The 23370-nt window shown below is 37.1% G+C and overlaps 1 long non-coding RNA gene across 19 annotated transcripts in view; it reads left to right on the top strand.

Moving 5' to 3' along the window:
- LOC147350343 (uncharacterized) overlaps nt 1-23370 on the top strand; it is a 113819-nt gene that overhangs the window by 66383 nt on the left and 24066 nt on the right. For 3 of the 19 annotated variants that reach the window (XR_015148741.1, XR_015148740.1, XR_015148750.1), the window contains exon 3: nt 20425-20510. The exons of 15 other annotated variants lie outside the window; for them this stretch is intronic. This is a non-coding gene — a long non-coding RNA (uncharacterized LOC147350343). Of the gene's footprint in view, nt 1-6; nt 366-20424; nt 20511-23370 lie in introns of those variants that run through there. One more of the 19 variants, XR_015148749.1, reaches the window with a different exon arrangement.

Raw genomic sequence — 23370 nt, 5'->3', positions numbered from 1 at the left:
TGGTAGTCTTTAGGGTTTTCCCTCGTGGCTCAGATGATAAATAATCTGCCTGCAATGCAGGAGACCCAGGTTCTATCCCTGGGTCAGGAAGATCCCCTGGAGAAGAAAATGGCTACCCACTCCAGTATTCTTGCCTGGAGAATTCCATGGACAGAGGAGCCTGGCAGGCTACAGACCATGGGGTCACAAGAGTCGGACATGACTGAATAACTAACATACTTAGGGTTTTCTCGGTATAACACCATGTTATCTGCAAATAGTGATAGTTTGCTTCTTTCATTCTGGATATGGATGCCTTTATTTCTCTTTCTTGCCTAATTACTCTGGCTAGAACTTACAAAACAATGTTGAATAAACTATAATGCTTGTTTTTTCCTGATCTTAGAGGAAACGATTTCAGCTTTCAATGTTGAGTATAATGCTAGCTGTGTACTTGTCTACTTTTGGCTACTTTTTAATATTGAGGTGCATTCTCTCTATACCCATTTTTTTGAGAGCTTTTAATCATGAATGGCTGTTGAATTCTAACAAATGCTTTTACTGCATTTATTAAAATGATCACATGATTTTTATTCTTTGTTATGTTAATGATTTGTGGATGTTGAACTGTCCCTATACCCCTAAAATATATTGCTCTTTATTATGAATTTGATCCTTTTAATGTATTGTTGAGTTCAGTTTGCTGATGTTCTGTTGAGGATTTTTGCATCTATGTTCATCAGAGATATTGGCCTATAATTTTCTTGTCTTATGTCATCGCTGTCTGGTTTTGGTATCAGGGTAATTGTAGATTGTAAAATGAATTGGGAAGTGTTTACACATTTTTTATATTTGTGGAGAAGTTTGAGAAGGATTGGTATTCACGTTTCTTTGAGTGTCTAGTAGAGCTCACCAGAAACTGTCTAGTCCTGGAGTTAGTTTGGAGGTTCCTGATTGCTGATTCAATCTCCTTAGTAGGAATCAGTCCACTCAGATTTTGTATTTCTCAATGATTCTGTCTTGGTTGGTGGTATGATTCTAGGAATGTATCCATTTCTTCAAGGTTGTCCAATTTCTTGACATATAATTGTTCATAGTAGTCTCATGACCCTTTGCATTTCTGTGACATCAATTATACCATCTCCTCTTTTTAATTTTATTATTTGAGTCTTCTCTCTTTTTTTGTTGGTGAATCTAACTAAAGGTTTATCAAATTTATCTAGCTCTTAGTTTCATTATTCTTTTCTGTGTCTTCTTAATCTCTATTTCATTCATTTCTATTCTGATCTTTATTTCTTTTCATTCTAATGACTATTGGATTCTTTTTTTTTTCTTATTGCTTGAGGTATAAAGTTAGGTTGGTTTTTGAGATTCCTTTTTGTTTCTCTTTTCTCATTAGGGTATAATTGCTTTACAAGGGTGTGTCAGTTTCCACTGTTTATTTCTCTTTTGTGTGTGTTTCTTAATGTTGACATTTATCACCATGAACTTCCCTCTTAGAGTTGCTTTTGTTCCATTTCATAAGTTTTGACAGATTGTATTCCCATTTTCACTTGTCTCAAAGTATTTTCTAATTATCATTTGATTTCTTTTTGACGCATTTACTTTCAGTAGAATGTTCAGTCTCCACACATTTGTGAATTTTCTAGTTTTCTTCTTGTAATTAATTTCTATTCTCATACCATTGTGTTCAGGAAAGATATATGATTTTCATCTGTCTTTTGGTTGGAGAGTTTAGTCCATTCACATTTAAAATAATTATTGGCAGGTATGAACTATTTTTCTGGGCTCCAAAATCACCACAGATGGTGACTGCAGCCATGAAATTAAAAGACGCTTACTCCTTGGAAGGAAACTTATGACCAACCTAGATAGCATATTCAAAAGCAGAGACATTACTTTGCCAACAAAGGTTCATCTAGTCAAGGCTATGGTTTTTCCTGTGGTCATGTATGGATGTGAGAGTTGGACTGTGAAGAAGGCTGAGTGCTGAAGAATTGATGCTTTTGAACTGTGGTGTTGGAGAAGATTCTTGAGAGTCCCTTGGACTGCAAGGGGATCCAACCAGTCCATTCTGAAGATCAGCCCTGGGATTTCTTTGGAAGGAATGATGCTAAAGCTGAAGCTCCAGTACTTTGGCCACCTCATGTGAAGAGTTGACTCATTGGAAAAGACTCTGATGCTGGGAGGGATTGGGGGCAAGAGGAGAAGGGGACGACAGAGGATGAGATAGCTGGATGGCATCACTGACTTGATGGATGTGAGTCTGAGTGAACTCCGGGAGTTGGTGATGGACAGGGAGGCCTGGCGTGCTGCAATTCATGGGATCGCAAAGAGTCGGACACGACTGAGCAACTGATCTGATCTGATGAACTATTACCATTTTGTTCATTATCTTCCTACTGTGTTTTGTATTTCCTCTGCTCTTTCCTGTTGCTTTCTTCCTTTGTGGTATTTAATCACTTTCTTTAGTGGAATGCTTAGATTCCTTTCTCTATTGTGTATCTATTATGAGTTTGTTTTATGGTTACCATCAGACTTATATATAATAACTTATAAAGCCTATTTTAAGTTGATAACAACTTAAGTTTGATTGCATTCTAAATGGTACATTTTTACTCTTCCTCCTTCATACTATATGTTTGATATCACATTTTACATCTTTTTATCTTTTTTATTCCTTAATTATTGTAATTACACTTATTTTTACTGCTTTGCCTTTTGACCTTCATACTAGCTCATAAGTGATTAATCTACCACCTTTACTATACATTTACTTTTACCAGTGGAATTTACACTTTCATATCTTTTCCTGTTACTAATTAGCACCCTTTATTTCAGCTTAAAGAAGTTTTTCTTATCATTTCTTTTAAGACTTATTTAGTAGTGATAAACTCAATTGAGTTTTGCTTGTGTGAAAAACTCTTTATCTCTGTTTCAATTCTGGATGACTTGGTTGGAAGTTTTTGTTTTTCTCTCAGCACTATGAATATATCATGCACTTCCTTCTGACTTGCAAAATTTCTGCTGAAAAACCTGCTGCTAATTTTATGGGGGTTCCCTTGAATGTAACACATCATTGTTTTTCTCTTGTTGCTTTCTCTGTCTTAAACTTTTTTTAAATTTATTTTTATTGAAGTATAATAGCTTTTCAAAATTTTGTTGTTTTCTGTCCAACCTCAACATGAATCAGCCATAGGTATACATATATCCCCTCCCTTTTGAACCTCCCTCCCATCTCCCACCACATCCCACTCCTCTAGATTGATACAGAGCTCCTGTTTGAGTTTCCTGGGCCATACAGCAAATTCCCTTTGGCTATCTATTTTACGTATGGTAATGTAAATTTCCATATTACTCTTTCCATACATCTCACCCTCTCCTCTCCTCTCCCCATGTCCATAAGTCTGTTCTCTATGTCTGCTTCTCCATTGCCGCCCTATTAATAAATTCTTCAGTACCATTTTTCTAGACTCTGTATATATGCATTAGAACATGATATTTATCTTTCTCTTTCTGACTCACTTCACTCTGTATAATAGGTTCTAGGTTCATCCACCTCATCAGAACTGACTCAAATGCATTTCTTTTTATGGCTCAGTAATATTCCATTGTGTATATGTACCACAACTTCTTTATCCATTCATCTGTCGATGGACATCTAGGTTGCTTCCATGTTCTAGCTATTGTAAATAGTGCTGCAATTAACAATGGGATACATGTGTCTTTTTCAATTTTGGTTTCCTCAGGGTATATGCCTAGGAGTGGGATTGCTGGGTCATAAGGTGGTTTTATTCCTAGTTTTTTAAGGAATCTCCATAATGTCTTCCATAGTGGCTGTATCAATTTACCTTCCTACCAACAGTGCAAGAGTGTTCCCTTTTCTCCACACCCTCTCCAGCATTTATTGTTTGTAGACTTTTTGATGAGGGCCATTCTGACCAGTGTGAGGTGGTATTGCATTGTAGTTTTGATTTGCATTTCTCTAATAATGAGCGATGTTGAGCATCTTTTCATGTATATGTTAGCCATCTGTATGTTTTCTTTGGAGACATGTCTGTTTAAGTCTTTTTCCCACTTTTTGATTGGGTTGTTTGTTTTTCTTGCATTGAGTTGTATAAGCTGCTTATAAATGAATCCTTTGTCAGTTGTTTCATTTGCTATTATTTTCTCCCATTCTGAGGGTTGTATTTCCACCTGGCTTATAGTTTCCTTTGCTGTGCAAAAGCTTTTAAGTTTAATCAGGTCCCACTTGTTTACTTTTGTTTTTATTTTCATTACTCTAGAAAGTGGGTCATGAGGATCTTGCTTTGATTTATGTCATCGAGTGTTCTGCCTATGTTTTCCTCTAAGAGTTTTATAGTTTCTGGTCTTACGTTAAGGTCTTTAATCCACTTTGAGTTTATCTTTGTGTATGGTGTTAGGAAGTGTTCTAATTTCATTCTTTTACATATAGTTGTCCAGTTTTCCCAGCACCATTTATTGAAGAGGCTATCTTTGCCCCATTGTATATTCTTGCCTCCTTTGTCAAAATTGAGGTACCCATAGGTGCATGCTTTTATTTCTGGGCTTTCTATCTTGTTCCATTTGTCTATATTTCTGTTTTTGTGCCAGTATCATACTGTCTTGATGACTGTAGCTTTGTAGTATAATCTGAAGTCAGGAAGCTCAATTCCTTCAGCTCCATTCTTCTTTCTCAGGACTGTTTTGGCTATTCGGGGTTTTTTGTGTTTCCATATGAATTGTGAAATTTTTTGTTCTAGTTCTGTGAAAAATGTCATTGGTAATTTGATAGGGATTGTATTGAATTTGTAGATTGCATTTGGTAGTATAATCATTTTTACAATATTGATTCTTCCTACCCAGGAACTTGGAATCTCTCTCCATCTGTTTATGTAGTCTTTGATTTCTTTCATTAGTGTCTTTTAATTTTCTGTGTGCAGTTCCTTTGTCTCCTTAGGTAAGTTTATTCCTAGATATTTAATTATTTTTGTTGCAATGGTGAATGGGATTGATTCCTTAATTGCTCTTTCTTATTTTTCATAGTTAGTATATAGAATGCAAGTGATTTCTGTGTATTGATTTTGTATCTTGCAACTTTGCTAAATTCACTGATTAGCTCTAGTAATTTTCTGATACTATCTGTAGGGTTTTCTATGTACAGTATCATGTCATCTGCCAACAGTTAGAGCTTTACTTCTTCTTTTCGGATCTGGATTCCCTTTATTTCTTTCTCTTCTCTGATTGCTGTAGCTGGGACTTCCAGAACTATGTTGAATAACAGTGGAAAAAGTGGACACCCTTGTCTTGTTCCTGATCTTAGGAGGAATGCTTTCAGTTTTTCACCATTGAGAATAATGTTTGCTGTAGGCTTATCATATATGGCCTTTACTATGTTGAAGTAGGTTCCTTCTATGCCCATTTTTGAAGAGTTTTAATCATAAATGGGTGCTGAATTTTGTCAAAGGCTTTTTCTGCATCTATTGAGATGATCATATACTTTTTATCTTTCAATTTGTTAATATAGTGTGTCACATTGATTGATTTCTGTATATTGAAGAATCCTTGCATTCCCTGGAATAAACCCAACTTGATCATGTATGAGCTTTTTGATATGTTGCTGAAATATGTTCGCTAAAATTTTGTTGAGGATTTTTGCATCTATGTTTATCAGTGATATTGGCCTGTAGTTTTCTTTTCTTGTGTTGTCTTTGTCTGGTTTTGGTATCAGGGTGATGGTGGCCTCATTGAATGAGTTTGGAAGTGTTCCTTCCTCTACAAGTTTTTGAAAGAGTTTTAGAAGGATAGGCGTTAGCTCTTCTCTAAATATTTGATAGAATTCTCCTGTGAAGCCCATCTGGTCCTGGGCTTTTGTTTTTTGGGAGATTTTTGGTCACGGCTTCAATTTCAGTACTTGTAACTGGGCTGTTCATAATTTCTATTTCTTGCTGGTTCAGTCATGGAAGATTGAACTTTTCTAAGAATCTGTCCATTTCTTCCAGGTTATCCATTTTATTGCCATATAGTTGTTCATAATAGTCTCTTATAGAATCTTATATTTCTGCATTGTCTGTTGCAACCTATCCTTTTTCATTTCTAATTTTGTTGATTTGATTCTTCTCTCTCTTTTTCTTGATGAGTCTGGCTAAAACTTGTCAATTTTATTTATCTTCTCGAAGAACCAGATTTAGTTTTATTAATCTTTACTATTGTTTATTTCATTTCTTTCTCATTTGTTTCTGCTCAGATCTTTATGATTTCCTTCCTTCTACTAATTTTGGGGTTTTTCGCTCTTCTTTTTCAGTTGTTTTAGGTGTAAAGTTAGGTTGTCTGTTTGATGTTTTTGTTTCTTCAGGTAGGATTGTATTGCTATAAACTTCCTCTTAGAACTGCTTTTGCTGCATCCCATAGGTTTTGAGTTGTTGTTTTCATTGTCATTTGTTTCTAGAAATTTTTTATTTCCCTTTTGATTTCTTCAGTAACCTGTTGGTTATTTAGAAACATGTTGTTTAAGCTCCATGTGTTTGTGTTTCTTACAGTTTTTTCCTTGTAATTGATATCTAGTTTCATAGCATTGTCGTTGGAGAAGATTCTTGATACAATTTCAATTTTCTTAAATTTACTGAGGTTTGATTTATGAACCAAGATGTGGTCTATCTTGAAGAGTATTCCATGTGCACTTGAGAAGAACGTGTATTCTGCATTTGGATGGAATGTCCTAAAGATATCAATGAGATCCATCTCATCTAATGTATCATGTAAGACTTGTGTTTCCTTATTAATTTTCTGTTTTGATGATCTGTTCATTGGTGTGGTGGGGTGTTAAAGTCTCCTACTATTATTGTATTACAGTCCATTTCTCCTTTTATGTCTGTTAGTGTTTGTCTTATGTATTGAGGTGCTCCTATGTTGGGTGCATAGATATTTACAATTGTTATGTCTTCCTCTTGGATTGATCCCTTGATCATTATGTAGTGTCCTTCCTTATCTATTGCAATATTCTTTATTTTAAGGTCTATTTTGTCTGATATGAGGATTGCTACTCCAGCTCTCTTTTGCATCCCATTTGCATGGAATATATTTTTCCATCCTCTCAATTTCAGTCTATAGGTGTACTGAGGTCTGAAGTGGGTTTCTTGTAGACAGCATATATATGGGTCTTGTTTTTGTATCCTTGCAGCCAGTATGTATCTTTTGGTTGGAGCATTTAATCTATTTACATTTAAAGTAATTATTGATATATATGTTCCTGTTGTCTTTTTCTTAATTGTTTGGGGTTGATTTTGTAGATCTTTTTTCTTCTATTGTATTTCTGGACTATATAAGTCCCTTTAACATTTGTTGTAAAGCTAGCTTGATGGTACTGAATTCTCTTAACTTTTGCTTGTCTGAAAAGCTTTTTATTTCTGCATCAATTTTGAATGAGATCCTTGGTGGGTACAGTAATCTTGGTTGTAGATTTTTTCCCTTTCAGTAATTTAAATTTATCCTGCCATTCCCTTCTGGCCTGCAGAGTTTCTGCTGAAAAAATCAGCCATTAAACGTATGGGGTTTCCCTTGTATGTTACTTGTTGCTTTTCCCTTGCTGCTTTTCATATTCTTTCTTTGTGTTTAGTCTTTGTTAGTTTGACTAGTATGTGTCTTGCCATGTTTCTCCTTGGGTTTATCCTGTATGGGACTCTTCGTGCCTCTTGGACTTGAATGACTATTTCTTTTTCCATGTTGGGGAAATTTTCAACTATAATCTCTTCAAAAATTTTCTCATACCCTTTTTCTCTTCTTCTGGGACCCCTATAATTAGAATGTTGGTGTGTTTGATATTGTCCTAAAGGTCTCTGAGACTATCCTCAGTTCTTTTCATTCTTTTTACTTTATTCTGCTCTTCAGAAGTTATTTCCACCATTTTATCTTCCAGCTCACTGATTTGTTCTTCTGTTTCATATATTCTGCTATTGATTCCTTCTAGAGTATTTTTAATTTCAATAATTGTGTTGTCTCTGTATGTTCATTTTTTAATTCTTCTAGGTCTTTGTTAATTGAGTCTTTCATTTTCTTCATTTTGTTTTCAAGGTTTTTGATCGTCTTTCCTATCATTCTGAATTATTTTTCAGGTAGTTTGCCTAGTTCCTCTTCATTTATTTGGACTTCTGTGTTTCTAGTTTGTTCCTTCATTTGTGTATTATTTCTCTGCTTTTTCATTATTATTTTTTTAATTACTGTGTTTGAGGTCTCCTTTTTCCAGGCTTCAAGGTTGAATTCTTTCTTCTTTTGGGTTTCTGCCCTCCTAAGATTGGTCCAGTGGTTTGTGTAAGCTTCCTATAGGGTGAGATTTGTGCTGAGTTTTTGTTTGTTTTTCCTCTGATGTGCAAGGCTGAGTGAGGTGATAATCCTGTCTGCTGATGATTGGGTTTGTATTTTTGTTTTGTTTGTTGTTTAGATGAGGCATCCTGCACAGGGTGCTACTGGTGGTTGGGTGATGCTGGGTCTTGTATTCAAGTGGTTTCCTTTGTGTGAGTTCTCACTATTTGATGCTCCCTAGGGTTAGTTCTCTGGTAGTCTAGGGTCTTGGAGTCAGTGCTTCCACTCCAAAAGCTCAGGGCTTGATCTCTTGTCAGGAACAAAGATCCCACAAGTGGTTTGTTATAGCATTAAGTGAGATTAAAACAAATTCAGGATGGGGAACACATGTATACCTGTGGTGGATTCATTTTGATATTTGGCAAAACTAATACAATTATGTAAAGTTTAAAAATAAAATTAAAAAAGAAAAATATCCAAAAACGAGAAACCAAAGATGAACCCCAGACAAATGGCAGTTACAAAATCAGGCAAATAATAATTAAAATAATGGAATATACACATATACATATACACCCATGAGCAAAGTGAAAAGTCCAACAAAAAAAAGTTCAGATTGACCTGGCAAACAAAGTATGTCAAAAATTATATTTACCAGTTAACAACAAAACTAAAGCACAAACTGGAAAACAAAACTAAAGCAAGGTGTCAAGTGGGGAATAAAGCAATGAAAACAAAACTAACAAATATGTTCAGCGGAAAGGAAAGAAGGAAAATAAAGAAAGAATAGATATGCAAAGTAAATAGAAGTAGATGAAGATTTACATATATTAAAAATTAACTGCAAGGGGGAAAGAACAGTAGGAAAGGCAAACAAAGGAAGAAATGTAGAAAAACTATATTAGATGTTTTTAAACACTTAAAAATTAAAGTTATAAAAAAAAAAGGAAAACTTCACAGAACTGCAAAAGCCCAACACAGAGGCAGAGGTTTATAACAGCAATAAAAAATGTGACTGAGGAAAAAAAAAGTTTAGAAGCTTAATTAGATATCATAGTGCCAATAAAATTGACAACTACAACAGAGGGACTGGATGCCATGATCTTATTTTTCTGAATGTAGAGCTTTAAGCCAACTTTTTCACTCTCCTCTTTAACTTTCATCAAGAGGCTCTTTAGTTCTTCACTTTCTGCCATAAGGGTGGTGTCATCTGCATATCTGAGATTATTGATAATTATTCTGGCAATCTTGATTCCAGCTTGTGCTTCCTCCAGCCCAGTGTTTCTCATGATGCACTCTGCATATAAGTTAAATAAGCAGGGTGACAATATAAAGCCTTGATGTACTTCTTTTCCTATTTAGACCCAGTCTGTTGTTCCATGTCCAGTTCTAACTGTTGCTTCCTGACCTGCATACAAATTTCTCAAGAGGCAGATCAGGTGGTCTGGTATTCCCATCTCTTTCAGAATTTCCCACAGTTTATTGTGATCCACACAGTCAAAGGCTTTGGCATCATTTCATGGCAGATAGATGGGGAAACAGTGGAAACAGTGGCTGACTTTATTTTTCTGGGCTCCAAAATCATTGCAGATGGTGACTGTAGCCATGAAATTAAAAGATGCTTACTTTTTGGAAGGAAAGTTATGACCAACCTAGACAGCATATTAAAAAGCAGAGACATTACTTTGCCAACAAAGGTCCGTCTAGTCAAGGCTATGGTTTTTCCAGTGGTCATGTATGGATGTGAGAGTTGGACTGCGAAGAAGGCTGAGCACTGAAGAATTGATGCTTTTGAACTGTGGTGTTGGAGAAGACTCTTGAGAGTCCCTTGGACTGCAAGGAGATCCAACCAGTCCATCTTAAAGGAGATCAGTCCTGGGTATTCATTGGTAGGACTGATTTTGAAGTTGAAACTCCAATACTTTGGCCACCTGATGCGAAGAGCTGACTCATTTGAAAAGACCCTGATGCTGGGAAACATTGAGGGCAGGAGGAGAAGGGGGACAACAGAGGATGAGATGGTTGGATGGCATCACTGACTCAAAGGACATGGGTTTGGGTGCACTCCGGGAGTTGGTGATGGACAGGGAGGCCTGGCGTGCTGTGGTTCATGGGGTCACAAATAGTTGGACATAACTGAGCGACTGAACTGACAACAGATGGGGGAGAAAAGAAACAAAATCCAAAAGAATCTACAGAGCAAGTCAAAACATAAGAATAATAAATGTTCTTCTTAAGTCACTGCTGTCAGAGTCCTTTCCCTCGCTGGGAGTCACAGTCCACCTCACCTCCCTAGGATGCCCTCCAGCACTGTGCTGATCTCTGGACCTGCTGTGGGGGCAGCTCAGATTCTAACCTGGTCCTACTCCTATGTGTTCTTGCCTCCGATGTCCAAAGCTATCAGAACTAGTGTGCTTTCTCTTGTGGGAGGTCTCAGTGACCTTTTATATATTCCATAGACACAGAGTCTGCCTAGTTGATCGTGTAGATTTCATCTTCAGCTTGTACGCTGCTGGGAAGGTTTTGGGTCTTCTTCCTTAGCCACACTGCTCCTGGGTTTCAATTGTGGTTTTATTTCCACCTCTGCATGTGGATTGTCCACTGGGGTTTGCTCCTGAGGTGCCTTGGAGCACTTGGGTTTGCCCCTGTGAGGGCCAGGTATGGAGGTGTATTTGCTTGGGTCACAGGGGTTCTGATAGCATCAAGTATTCAGGGGAGTTGGCGGCTAAGGCAGTAGGAAATATAGCACTCTAGAAGGGTATGGCAACCAGTATTGGGCAATACGCTCCAGTATTCTTGCCTGGAGAACCCCCCTCCCTGACAGAGAAACCCACAGGCCACAGTCTACAGGGTCGCAGTCAGACGCTACCGAAGTGACCCTGCACGTGTAGAGGCCAGACTTTTTTTGCCTGTGGCAGCTCTGCCCCAGTGAGAGTTGAGCGTGAAGGTGGCGCAGCTGCTTGACTTGCAGGGACCCTGGCGGCACCAAGTGTGCAAGTGACAAGTCTGTGCAGTGACACAGACTGCCTCCGCCACAGATGTTACGGACCTATCAGTCTTTTTTTGAGCCTCTTGTAGCTGGTGATCAGAAGACCTCTTTGGCCGGTCTTTCTCCATCGCTCTGCCGAGTTAGAGGCTTAGAGGGCTCTCTTGCCTGGGGTCCTCTGTGTTTGGTGCGTCAGGCACATAGAGGGGCCCCCCCCTGGCTGGGGTCCTACTCTGTAGATCAGTGTGTCAGGCACTTAAAGGGGCACCCTGGGTGGGGTCCTACTGTGTAGTTCAGTGCATCAGGCATTTGATGGGCCAGCATCTCTATTGTTCAGCTGCCAATGCTGGTTGGTGTGTGGGGAGAGAGAGGCTATGGTGATGACTCCACTCACTATGGGTGACTCAGCAGTGCTGCCTTGCTTCCATGGCTGCCCAGCTTTTTCCACAGGCATTTCCCATCACAATCTCCTCCCTTACCTCCCTCGACCCGTCTCTCTGCAGTCAATAGCAGCCCTCACCTCCACACTCCCCAAACTCTACCTCCCAGCCCCTGCACCTTCCAGGGGACCCTTGTCTCTGTCCCCAGTATGTATGATTGTGGGAAGGACTGTCTGATTCTCGTTCCATTTAGGCTGCCACAGATCAGCTGTTTCACTCTCAGCCTTAAATGTTTCTCCTCTGACTCAGACTGTTGCCTTGATGTGGGCACTGGACCCCTGCCTCAGTCCCCCCACCCGCTGAGGGTGGGTCCAGTCTTACTAACACTCCTGTTTTTCCCCCTAGTCCCCCTACTGAGTTTTGCATGGTTCTATATATTCTTTTCCTCTGGTCAGGTCCTCCTGTCTGCTCCCAGCTGGTGTTCTGCAGGCACTTCTATGTCTCAAGGTGTATTCCTGATGTATCCGTGGAGAGAGATGTACTCCACGTCCACCTATTCCTCTGCCATCTTGTTCTCTCGCCTGTCTTAAACTTTTGACATTTTAATTATGTGTCTTGATGGAAGTCTCTTTGGGTTCATCTTATTTGTAACTCACTAGGTTTCCTGGACCTGGATGTTTGTTTCTTCCCCAGGTTGGAGAAATTTTCAGCCATTATTTTTTTCATGTAAGCTTTTTGCCCTTTTCTATCTTCTCCTTGTAGAACTTAATGTGAATATTATTTTGCTTAATGTTGCCCTGTAAGTCCCTTAAGCTGTCTTCTATTTTTTTCATTCTTTTTTTTTCCCTTTCTGCTGCACTGACTGTGTAAATTTCTTTTACCCTGGCCTGGAGGTTATGGATCCTTTTTTCTGTTTTATGTAGTCTGCTGTTGAACCCCTCTACTGTAATTTTCAGTTATATTTCATGTCTGTTACTTCTATTGGAACTTTTAAAATATTTTGCATTTCTTTGTAGAAGTTCTCACTGTGTTTATTTGTTCTTTTCCCAAGTTTGTTCATTATCTTTATAGCCATTATTCTGAACTCTTTTATCTGGTAAATCACTTATCTCTGTTTTATTAAGGACTTTTTCTAAGGTTTAATCTTGTTCTTTTGTTTGTAATATACCCTCTATTTCTTCATTTTCTGTGTTGATTTTTATGCATTAAATAAAATAACCACCTCTCCTAGTCTTGAAGGAAGTGACCTCGTGTAGTAGATTAATCTCATTGTTTAACCTTGCCTCAGCTCTTGGTTGTCTCTGAAACCTTTGTGATTGTCCAAGCTGACTATTTTATTTTGAAGGGTTCCCAGTAATTGACATGTGCTAAGACTTTTTGTTTTTTAATATGATCCACCTTTTGACATTTGGATGTTGTTTCCTTCTCTGGAATTCTCTCCATATATTTCTTTAAGTGGTGTAAGTGAAGTGAAGTCGCTCAGTCGTGTCCGACTCTTTGCGACCCCATGGACTGTAGCCTACCACACTCCTCCATCCATGGGATTTTCCAGGCAAGAGTACTGGAGTGGGTTGCCATTTCCTCCTCCAGGGGATCTTCCCAACCCAGCGATCAAACCCAGGTCTCCTGCATTGTAGGCAGACGCTTTACCGTCTGAGCCACCAGGGAAGTCCTAAAGCAAAATGGATTGTGTACTTGATCCTTTGGAAATTTAACTGAAACAATTCTTCACTTATCTCAGTTTATCCTTTGCTTCAGTTCAGTTCAGTCACTCAGTTCTGTCAGAGTCTGCGACCCCATAGACTGCAACATGTCAGGCTTCTCTGTCCATCACCAACTCCCAGAGCTTACTCAAACTCCTGTTCATTGAGTCGGTGATGCCATCCAACCATTTCACCCTCTGTCATCCCTTTCTCCTCCTGCCTTCAATCTTTCCCAGCATCAAGGTCTTTTCAAATGAGTCAGTTCTTCGCATCAGGTGGCCAAAGTATTGGAGTTTTAGCTTCAGTATCAATCCTTCCAATGAATATTCAGGACTGATTTCCTTTAGGATGGACCGGTTGGATCTCCTTGCTGTCCAAGGGACTCTCAAGAGTCTTTTCCAACACCACAGTTCAGAAGCATCAATTCTTCGGCGCTCAGCTTGCTCTATAGTTCAACTCTCACATCCATACGTGACTACTGGAAAAATCATAGCTTTGATTAGACAGACCTTTACTGGCAAAGTAATGTTTCTGCTTTTTAATATGCTGTCTAGGTTTGTCATAGCTTTTTTTCCAAGGAGCAAGCATCTTTTAATTTCATATCTGCAGTCACCATCTGCAGTGATTTTGGAGCCCAAGAAAATAAAGTCTGTCACTGTTTCCATAGTTTCCCCATCTATTTGCCATGAAGTGATGGGACTAGATGACGTTAGTTTTTTGAATGATCTTAGTTTTCTGAATGTTGAGTTTTATGCCAGCTTTTTCACTCTCCTATTTCACTCTCCTCTTTCACTTTCATCAAGAGGCTCTTCAGTTCCTTTTCGCTTTCTGCCATATGGTTGGTGTCATCTGCATATCTGTGGTCATTGATATTTCTCCCTGCAGTCTTGATTCCAGCTTGTGCTTCATCCAGCCCGGCATTTCACATGATGTACTCTGCATTTAAGTTAAACAAGCAGGGTAATGATATACAGCCTTGACATACTCCTTTCCAGATTTGGAATCAGTGTGTTGTTGAATATTCAGTTCTAACTGTTGCTTCTTGACATGCACACAGATTTCTCATGAGGCAGGTAAGGTGGTCTGGTATTCCCATCTCTTTAGGAATTTTCCACAGTTTGTTGTGATCCACACAATCAAAGTCTTTGGCATAGTCAATAAAGCAGATGTTTTTCTGGAACTCTCTTGCTTTTTGATGTTCTGATGGATGTTGGCAATTTGATCTCTGGTTCCTCTGCCTTTTCTAAATCCAGCTTGAACATCTGGAATTTCATGGTTCATGTACTGTTGAAGCCTGGCTTATAGAATTTTGAGCATTCCTTTGCTAGCATATGAGATGAGTGCAATTGTGTGGTAGTTTGAACATTCTTCGGCATTGCCTTTCTTTGGGATTGGAATGAAAACTGACCTCTTCCAGTCCCGTGGTCACTGCTGAGTTTTCCGAATTTGCTTGGCATATTGAGTGCATCCCTTTCACAGCATCATCTTCTAGGATTTGAAATAGCTCAACTGATGGATGATGATGGTGATGGAATTCACCTCCACTAGCTTTGTTCATAGTGATGCTTCCTAAGGCCCACTTGACTTCACATTCCAGGATGTCTGGCTCTAGGTCAGTGATCCTTTAACACACAGCAAAATTGCAGTATGTCCATCCTGGGTCCTTCCACATTTTTACATACTTTGTTGTTCAGTCACTCAGTTGTGTCCAACTCTTAGCGACCCCATGGACTGCAGCCTGCCAGGCTTCCCTGTCTTTCACTCTCATACTTCCTGATTCCTCTTCATCTTATGGTTCTCTATAATCATTCATCTCCTTCTCATTGTTAGTAATTTTTTAATTTAAAGATCAATTATTATGTGTCTTGCAAATTTATAATCTATATTTCACAAGTGTACTACACTGTGTCCCCTTAGGTGAACTGCCATTTTTTAAAAGAGTAAAGCATGCTTTAATTGTGGTGTATATTACTTTAGACTCACATAGAAATCCCTTTGTAAAAATCCTATGATGTCCAAAATATTTCCTTCATTTTAAGAATTGTAAATTTGTATTAATGCTGAAAACCCAGCCTCTGTGCACCGATGCTGAATTGAACCTTAGAGAAGGAGTTTTGGGTGAAATAGAAAAGAATAGTTTTGTTGCTTTACAAGACAAAGCAGGACACAGCAGGCTCATGTCTCAAAAACTGGGTATCACAACCTAAGAGGGTTTGGTGAGGAGTTTTACAGCAGTGGTTCAAGGGCAGGGTTACTGATAATGATCATGGTATGTGTATTCATAAAGAAAAATATCAGCAGATATTACGGTATAACCATTATTGATTTTCTCTTGAAATATTCATTAAAGAGTATATTCAAGTTAGACAGTAATATATGCTTAATCACTCTGTATTCAAATACATTATTTCCATTGCTTACTCATAAAACCATTAATTAGTTCAAGTATTCACAACAGGACTGCTAAGTCCTGTTTATTCTCGATTATAAATACAACTTTAAAAATGAAACTGTACATTATAAGTTCTATTTTTATCTGTAGGCATCCTGCTTTATCTATCTTACATTATGATTAAGGTTTTAAAAAATTACTTAAGTAGAGATCCTAGCAAATACACATCAATTTAGCCAAATGCCTGGTCACAAATAATATTTAATAAATGATGTGAATTTTCATGAAGGAAAAGTATTTAATATTTACCAAGTATCTACTAAGTGCTGATTGATTCAGTGACACTTGATAAGGGCACTAAGGCATTAGCGAGGTCAAGTGCAAGTGGCATATCTGACATTTGACCTAATAGCTGTCTTACTAACGAATACTGTGCTTTAGTTTCTCTTTCAAAGGAGGTATTGAATCAATGTTTATTTACTTATTACAAGTTTTATTTACTTAAACTTTTCTTAGCTCAGGCAGGCCTGATTTTATTCATAGGTCATAGTCTGCACGTGACTGTTCTAGGGAACTATTCAAAAGGAGAGACAGTTATGAATCCTCATTGTGATCAAGATTGGTTTTGACAACTTGTGTAAGTTACTCCTTGTTCCACAACTTCAATTATATCTACTATTATCTTTGAAGGCTCTTCTAAACTAATCTTTCTTGTAAATACCCATAACTATGTCCTGCCAAACAAACTTAACAGTTTAAAGAATGCAGTGTTTCTGGGCTAAGAAGATTCCCTGGAGGACGACGTGGCAATCCACTCCAGTATTCTTGCCTGGGAAATCCCAGGCAGAGGAGCCTGGTGGGCTATAGTCCATAGGGTCGCACAGAGCCTGACACGACTAAAATGACTTAGCGTGCATGCATGCATTCCTTACTTACCACCTCTTCCTCTTTGTTTACTGATAGTAATTTCCCTAAGAGATGTCATGGACCCTCCTGTTTTTTGTATTCTTCTAGTCACTACTCTATTCATCGCCAGAGCTTTCATTATTACAGTACAGCTAATGCTCTTGGTCTATATGCTAAGCTCCAGACTCACATTTCCAATGGAGGGCTATGCATCTTTAACTGATAGCTCATAGGCATCCTGCAGTCACTATAACTAAAATTGAATTCATCTTCCCACATGTAGATTTATAAACAGAAAACCAAATCACACCAACAATGAATGTTTCACCAAATAAGGAATGTTAAGAATTTTGTTTTGTTTTACACAATGATGGAAAACTAGAGAAGTATCTAATTTTTTGGTTTTTGCAGATGTCAGTTTTGAGTAATATTTCTTCCGATATTTCTTCATGTTGCTTTGTTCCACATGGACCATCCTAGTCATGGTGCAAATGCTGCAGGAATGGAAAATCTGACTTTTAGATTATTCTGTATGAGGATTTTAACACTTTGATCTTGTCAATCAAGTATCAAAAACATTACATATAGTTGTTTTCGTGTTTAACCATTATAAGCCATAACAAATGCTCATAGATCGTGAATATTTTAAGTGTTGCTCTGACATCCACACTGAGGTTTGTTTTTATGTCTGTCAAATTTATTGGGGTTTTACATTCATTAAGTTCGGTTCAGTTCAGTCGTTCAGTCATGTCCGACTCTTTGCGACCCCATTCATTAGGATGTACAAAATTTAAGCATAGAACTGATATGATATATACTAAGAAAAAAACACAGCAAAGTACAAGAGTATACATAGTCTGCATATGAAAGGATATGAATATGTACATCTCCTTAATTTGCAAAATGAAATACAAATCAGCAATAAAATTGGTTCCACCATACAGGGTGGGTAAGAATGGGGCTCCTTCAACTTTTTAGTACAATTTTGACTTTTGACCATGTTAAAATTTTAGATGTTTAAACATAAATCAACAAGAAAGAAAAAATCCTATAGATGAATACAAAGAACAAATGAACCTAGCTGGATATGAAAATAGATAACAGAGTTAATTCATTAACCCAGCAAACAGTTTTTCTGAAGAAATTGTTGAAGAAATCTTGTACTTTACCTCGTTACCAGTGCTATCAGTGATTTTAAAACCATTCTGTGTGTATTTTAAAAGAGTAATACACTGATATTAGGAACCAGGATTCTCATTGTGAGAGAAGGGCATTAAAATATTAAATGGGGGTGGGAGGAGTGGAAGGGGAAGGTGCAGAGGAAGAACTCTGAGCCATTGGACTGGAATAGGGTTATCAAGATATTATAAAATGTGTGTACATGTGTAAACTTTGCCCACTTACATGGGCCTATATAGCACCCCAATTAAACAAAAAAAAATTTTATAGTTGATTTATAATCTTGTGTTACTTTTTACTACATAGCAAAATGATTCAGTTATACATATATATATATATTTCAAATTCTTTCCCATTATGATTTATCACAGCATATTGAATATAGTTCCCTGTGCTATTCAGTAAGACCTTGTTTATCTATTCTATGCTATATATTCTAGTTTGCATCTGTTAATCCCAAACTCTCAGTCCTTCCCTCCCCTTTGGCAACTAGAAGTTTGTTCTCTCTGAGTCGGTTTCTGTTTCATAAATATGTTCATTTGTGTCATATTTTAGCTTCCACATGTAAGTGATATCATATGGTATTTGTCTCCTTCTGACTTACTTTGCTTAGTGTGATAATCTCTAGTTTCATCCATACTGCTGCAAATGGCATTATCTCATTCTTTTTATGGCTGAGTAATATTCCATTTTACACCCACATCTTCTTTATCCATTCATCTATTGATGGACATTTAGGTTGTTTCCATGTCTTGTCTATCATAAATAGTGCTATGGACACAGGAATAACACCCTAACATTGATTTCAAAATATTACTTTCTACTAAAGGAAACAGAACTTCTTAAAGAAATGACTGATTCCAGGTCTAAGGGGCGAATGTACAAGGTAAACCTAACATATATTGTTCCAGATTCTTTATTCTTTATTGCAGATTCTTTATTCTTTACCATCTGAGCTATAGGGAAGTCCCATAGGACAATAATGAATACTAAATAAAAAAGAATCTGAAAGTCAATAATAAGTTGGTGGGGGTAATCTAGTAAATGGAGGAATTGAAAGAACTGAAAAATTACCATTTGCAATCTCTGGTATAGTACCTGATTTGGGTAAGCATAGTCCAAAAATCCTTACACAATTTGGTAAAATTTTCTTGGGAAACAGGATTTATGCAATCTCAAAGTATCAACCCATAGATTACTAAGTAAGAGATAAAAGTACTTTATGATGGAAACCCTGGCATGTACCACCTTAACCAAGTGATCACACTGACATCACCAATAACTGGACAGTGACTTTTGTGCTGCCAGGACTGACTCTTTGAGAAAAACATAAAATTACTATTCATTGGTGATTTTAAGTTTGAACACTTGGTTGAGGTGGTGCATGCCCAATTTCTCCATCATAAGTACTTTTATCTCTGTTAGTACATAATGTATGGGTTGGTACTTTTGAGATTGCCTAAATCTGTTTCCCAACAAAATTTCACCATTGTGTTAGCATTCTTTGGATTACTACAGGAAATATTTAACTCAAATCTCAACATGAGAAAACATTGGGAGAAACCCAAATTGTGGAACAGTTTTTTGAGGACAGCCTGAATTCTTCAAAAACACCCAAATGCTACGGAAGAAACAAAAAAGCAGGTAAACTGTGCAAAATAAAAGACTAAATGTAATATACAATTACTGACTGGATATGGGGTTGAAATAAATCAGTGTAAAGAACAATATTGGAGCAATCTGGTGAAGTCTGAATATGGACAATTGTTAAAGTATGTAGCGATATGGTGCCTGAACCTTGCTTTTAAATGAAGGCTGCAGGGAGGAAGGAAAATACATGTGACAAAATATTAACTAGTAAACTTAAGTGAAGGGCATATGAGTATTTTTTTTTCTTATAATAAAAATTTACAGAAAATCCCAGTGAAAAGAAAAAAAAAAGCTTAAAAATATAATCACTGATCTTTAGGAGAAAATCTATTACATTATGATAATTATCATCACATACCATTGCTGGCAGGCTTTGGTTGCAAAAATCAACATCATGAGTTTCCTGCAGTAAGTAATGAAATCTCCTGGACTTATTCTTGTTATACTGGAGAGACACTGAAGCTCCTCATGAGGTTCCCAGAGTCCAAAGCACAGGTGTAATCATGTCTGTATCTATAGGTAATCAGTTAAATCACAATCCCAAATCTATTTTGTCCCAATTTCGTGATTTAATCTTCATTACCCATGTAGGATTAATATTTATTTTCCAAAGAAACCCACTGTAATGAAACGCAATGTAACAACTATACATTAACTTTTCTATCATTTTAACATTAAGATAAAACAAGATTTATAAAATTAAAAAAAACTTTTGAGACCTAAAATTTTAAAAATCCATTTAAAATAAAATTAACTCTTGAGTGGTCAGTATAATTCTTAGGTGAGTATAAATGAAGTCAACACTTGAGGAGCTATTGAATAGAGTTCCAGTAAATATCCACTAACAGTTTCAAAGAGATATCAACTGAAAGCCAGAAGAGATTGGGACAGATTAGGTTTGGTTTGTATTCAGAATCATTTAAACAATCAAACTAACCATTGTTTATCCAGCTCTCCCATGATGAGGCTTTGAAGAAGACATTGAGAAAGAAATTTCAGAACTTACGCTTCTAGTCATTTGCAGTCTGGCTGGGGAGGTAAGAGTTATGTTTTTAAATATGAAAACAAAAAACCAGAAAATCAAATCAATACACAATTTAGACTTCTGTTTTTCAGATGTTTAAATTGTGTATGACATACCATATTATAAAAAATGTCATGGGAAAACACAATATAGTCAGTGGAAAGTGTGATAACAGTGCAGTTTTAACAAAAGCATGTTATAAATGCTTTTGTTTTATAAAAGCAACATGTATTATGAAGAAAAATAATACCAGAAACACACACACCAGGTATATAACTATGGTTATCTTAAGAGTGGTGTAATTTATGATTCTTTGATTTCTATATCAAATATTTTTGCAACACTTTTATAACCAAAGTACTAATATTTTAAAGAAACAATTTAAAGACATCATTAAAAATATAAAGTAATATACACTATAAGCACCTAATTGTCCTGAAAAGTTAGTTCTGCAACATCAACTTCATAGGGCTGGGGTGCCCCAGGATATCCTCCTAGAAGAGACAGAATGCCCACACAGGTGTGACAGTGCCCTGTGCATGACAGAGTGAGTGCTTAATACAGTCACTCAGATTATATTAACTTTCACCTACCCCGTTAGGTTGATAACCCCCCCATTCTGGAGATGAGGAAACAGAAATTTAATTGACTTTGTAAAGATCACCGAGCTAGTAAATGGCTGAACCAGAATTCAAGTCCAAGTTGTCTAACTCAGTCTTTACTCATACTAAATTGGCAATTGCTAAACTCGTGCCTGGAACATCCCATGGACGGAGGAGCCTGGTGGGCTGCAGTCCATGGGGTCGCTAAGAGTCAGACACGACTGAGCGACTTCACTTTCACTTTCATGCATTGGAGAAGGAAATGGCAACCCACTCTTGCCTGGAGAATCCCAGGGATGGGGGAGCCTGGTGGGCTGCCATCTATGGGGTCGCACAGAGTCGGACACGACTGAAGCGACTTAGCAGCAGCAGCAGAATATAAGCTCCCTCTGTAGGTCTGTAACACACGGGCAGGGTGACCTTGTCAGTCTTGTCATTATGGTTTATTGGTAATGGGATAATTTAAAACTGGCATTCAGAATCAGTCAATAAAGACAATAACTTTGTATCTGCAATCAAAATGATTGTACTAAAATTTTTAAATTAAAATAGTGTAAAAGAATAAGATTAATAAATGATGTTAAAAGTAACTAAAGCATCTATTTCAGGATTATTGGCAAAGTACCTGCTTTTTGACTTAGAAAATTTACATCACAGGCTCCCTTAGCATTGCATAAGACAGATTGTATAAAATGAGAGCTGTCTAGTTTATTTTCTTTCTTTTAGGACTTGTCATACTTAACACCCCCCAAAACAAAAGGGGACTCCTTTATGCTAGTCTTAAATAAGTTATAATTTATATGAAATATGAACATACAATCACTGCACCAGCAGTTCCTATAGGATGAAAGATGGAAACAACCCAGAAAGAGTTGGACATTGACTTATTATGTAAATAAGGACCAGATATTACAAAAGTATATTGAATTTTCAGCAGATGCACAAGGTGGCCCATGAAGCTCTACCAGAGTAACAACAGAAATAAAAAGTGTTATACTTTGTTAAAAACCAAACTTAAGGTAGAATACTAAATCATTTTTTGAAGAATACTTGCTTGGATTGTCTTATTGTATGGGGTGTAAGTAGTTTTTTTAAAAACTGAAATTTAACCTTATACTCACTGAAATATCTGTGCAACTTAACAGCTATATTTTACCATTTGGTAGAGTTTACCACTTACTTAAAATCCTAAATTGGTACTAATTAAAATGTATATTTTTTCAAGTAAAGGTAAGATGGCATGATATGAACTGTAGTATAAAAGATATTTATAATTATGTATACTTATACAAATAATACATCCTTACAGTAGTATATTTAAAAAGCATATTGAAAGTTAAATGTGAAAGACGCACGACTCCCTTCCCCCACAACCAGTGGTAACCAGTAAAATCAAGTTACTAGTTTCTTGTATGTTTTTCCCAAAATATTCTAGGTGCATATATAATAGCACATGCTGCCCACCAAACCCCAGATATTATTCACTACTCTTTTCTTTCACTTAGCACTATATCTTGAATATCATTACAAACAGTTCATACAGATTATTTCTTGTTCTTTACAATAGCTGTATTAACACTCCATTTAACTTTATTCCATTTTAATAGACATTTAGATTATTTCCACTTATTAGCTATTAGAAACAATTCTGTAATATCCTTGGTACATTCACTTCTGTGTACATCCACAGGCTATTTGTCTGGAAGATAATTTTTAGAATTAAATGGAATATGCAGTTAACATTTTGAAAAGAGACTTCCAATAGGCTCTCCAAAGCAATATCATAAAAGTTTATACTCTGACATGGTTTCTTTGATGGGCTAGGTCAGCGTGCTATTAGCGTTTTTATGAAGTGAGATTGTGAGAGACTGTATATTTAGTATATAATTTTTGAAACATCAAAGAATGTATTAACAATCCAAAGAAATTATCAGCCATTAATGGAACCTATTTCTCTGTAACTAAAGTAATTAACAGTATGTGCTTTGAAGACAGACAGAAATGGGTTCAAATGCTGTTTACTTGTGTGAATTTGAGCATATTATCTACTCATTTTAAGCCTTAATTTGTTTGCAAAATGGGGAAAACAGTGACTTATTCAGTTCAGTCGCTCAGTCACGTCCGACTCTTTGCGACCCCATGAACCACAGCACGCCAAGCCTCTCTGTCCATTACCAACTCCCAGAGTACATCCAAACCCATGTCCCTTGTGTTGGTGGTGCCATCCAGCCATCTCATCCTCTGTCATCCCCTTCTCCTCCTGCCCTCAAT

The sequence above is a fragment of the Bos grunniens genome, chromosome 20, assembly GCF_055505025.1.
Source record: "Bos grunniens cultivar Pamir isolate PY7600 chromosome 20, Bosgru_T2T1.0, whole genome shotgun sequence".
Taxonomy (NCBI): Eukaryota; Metazoa; Chordata; class Mammalia; order Artiodactyla; family Bovidae; genus Bos; species Bos grunniens.
The sequence above is the reverse complement of the archived record's forward strand: the minus strand, read 5'-3'. Positions and strand labels throughout refer to the sequence as shown.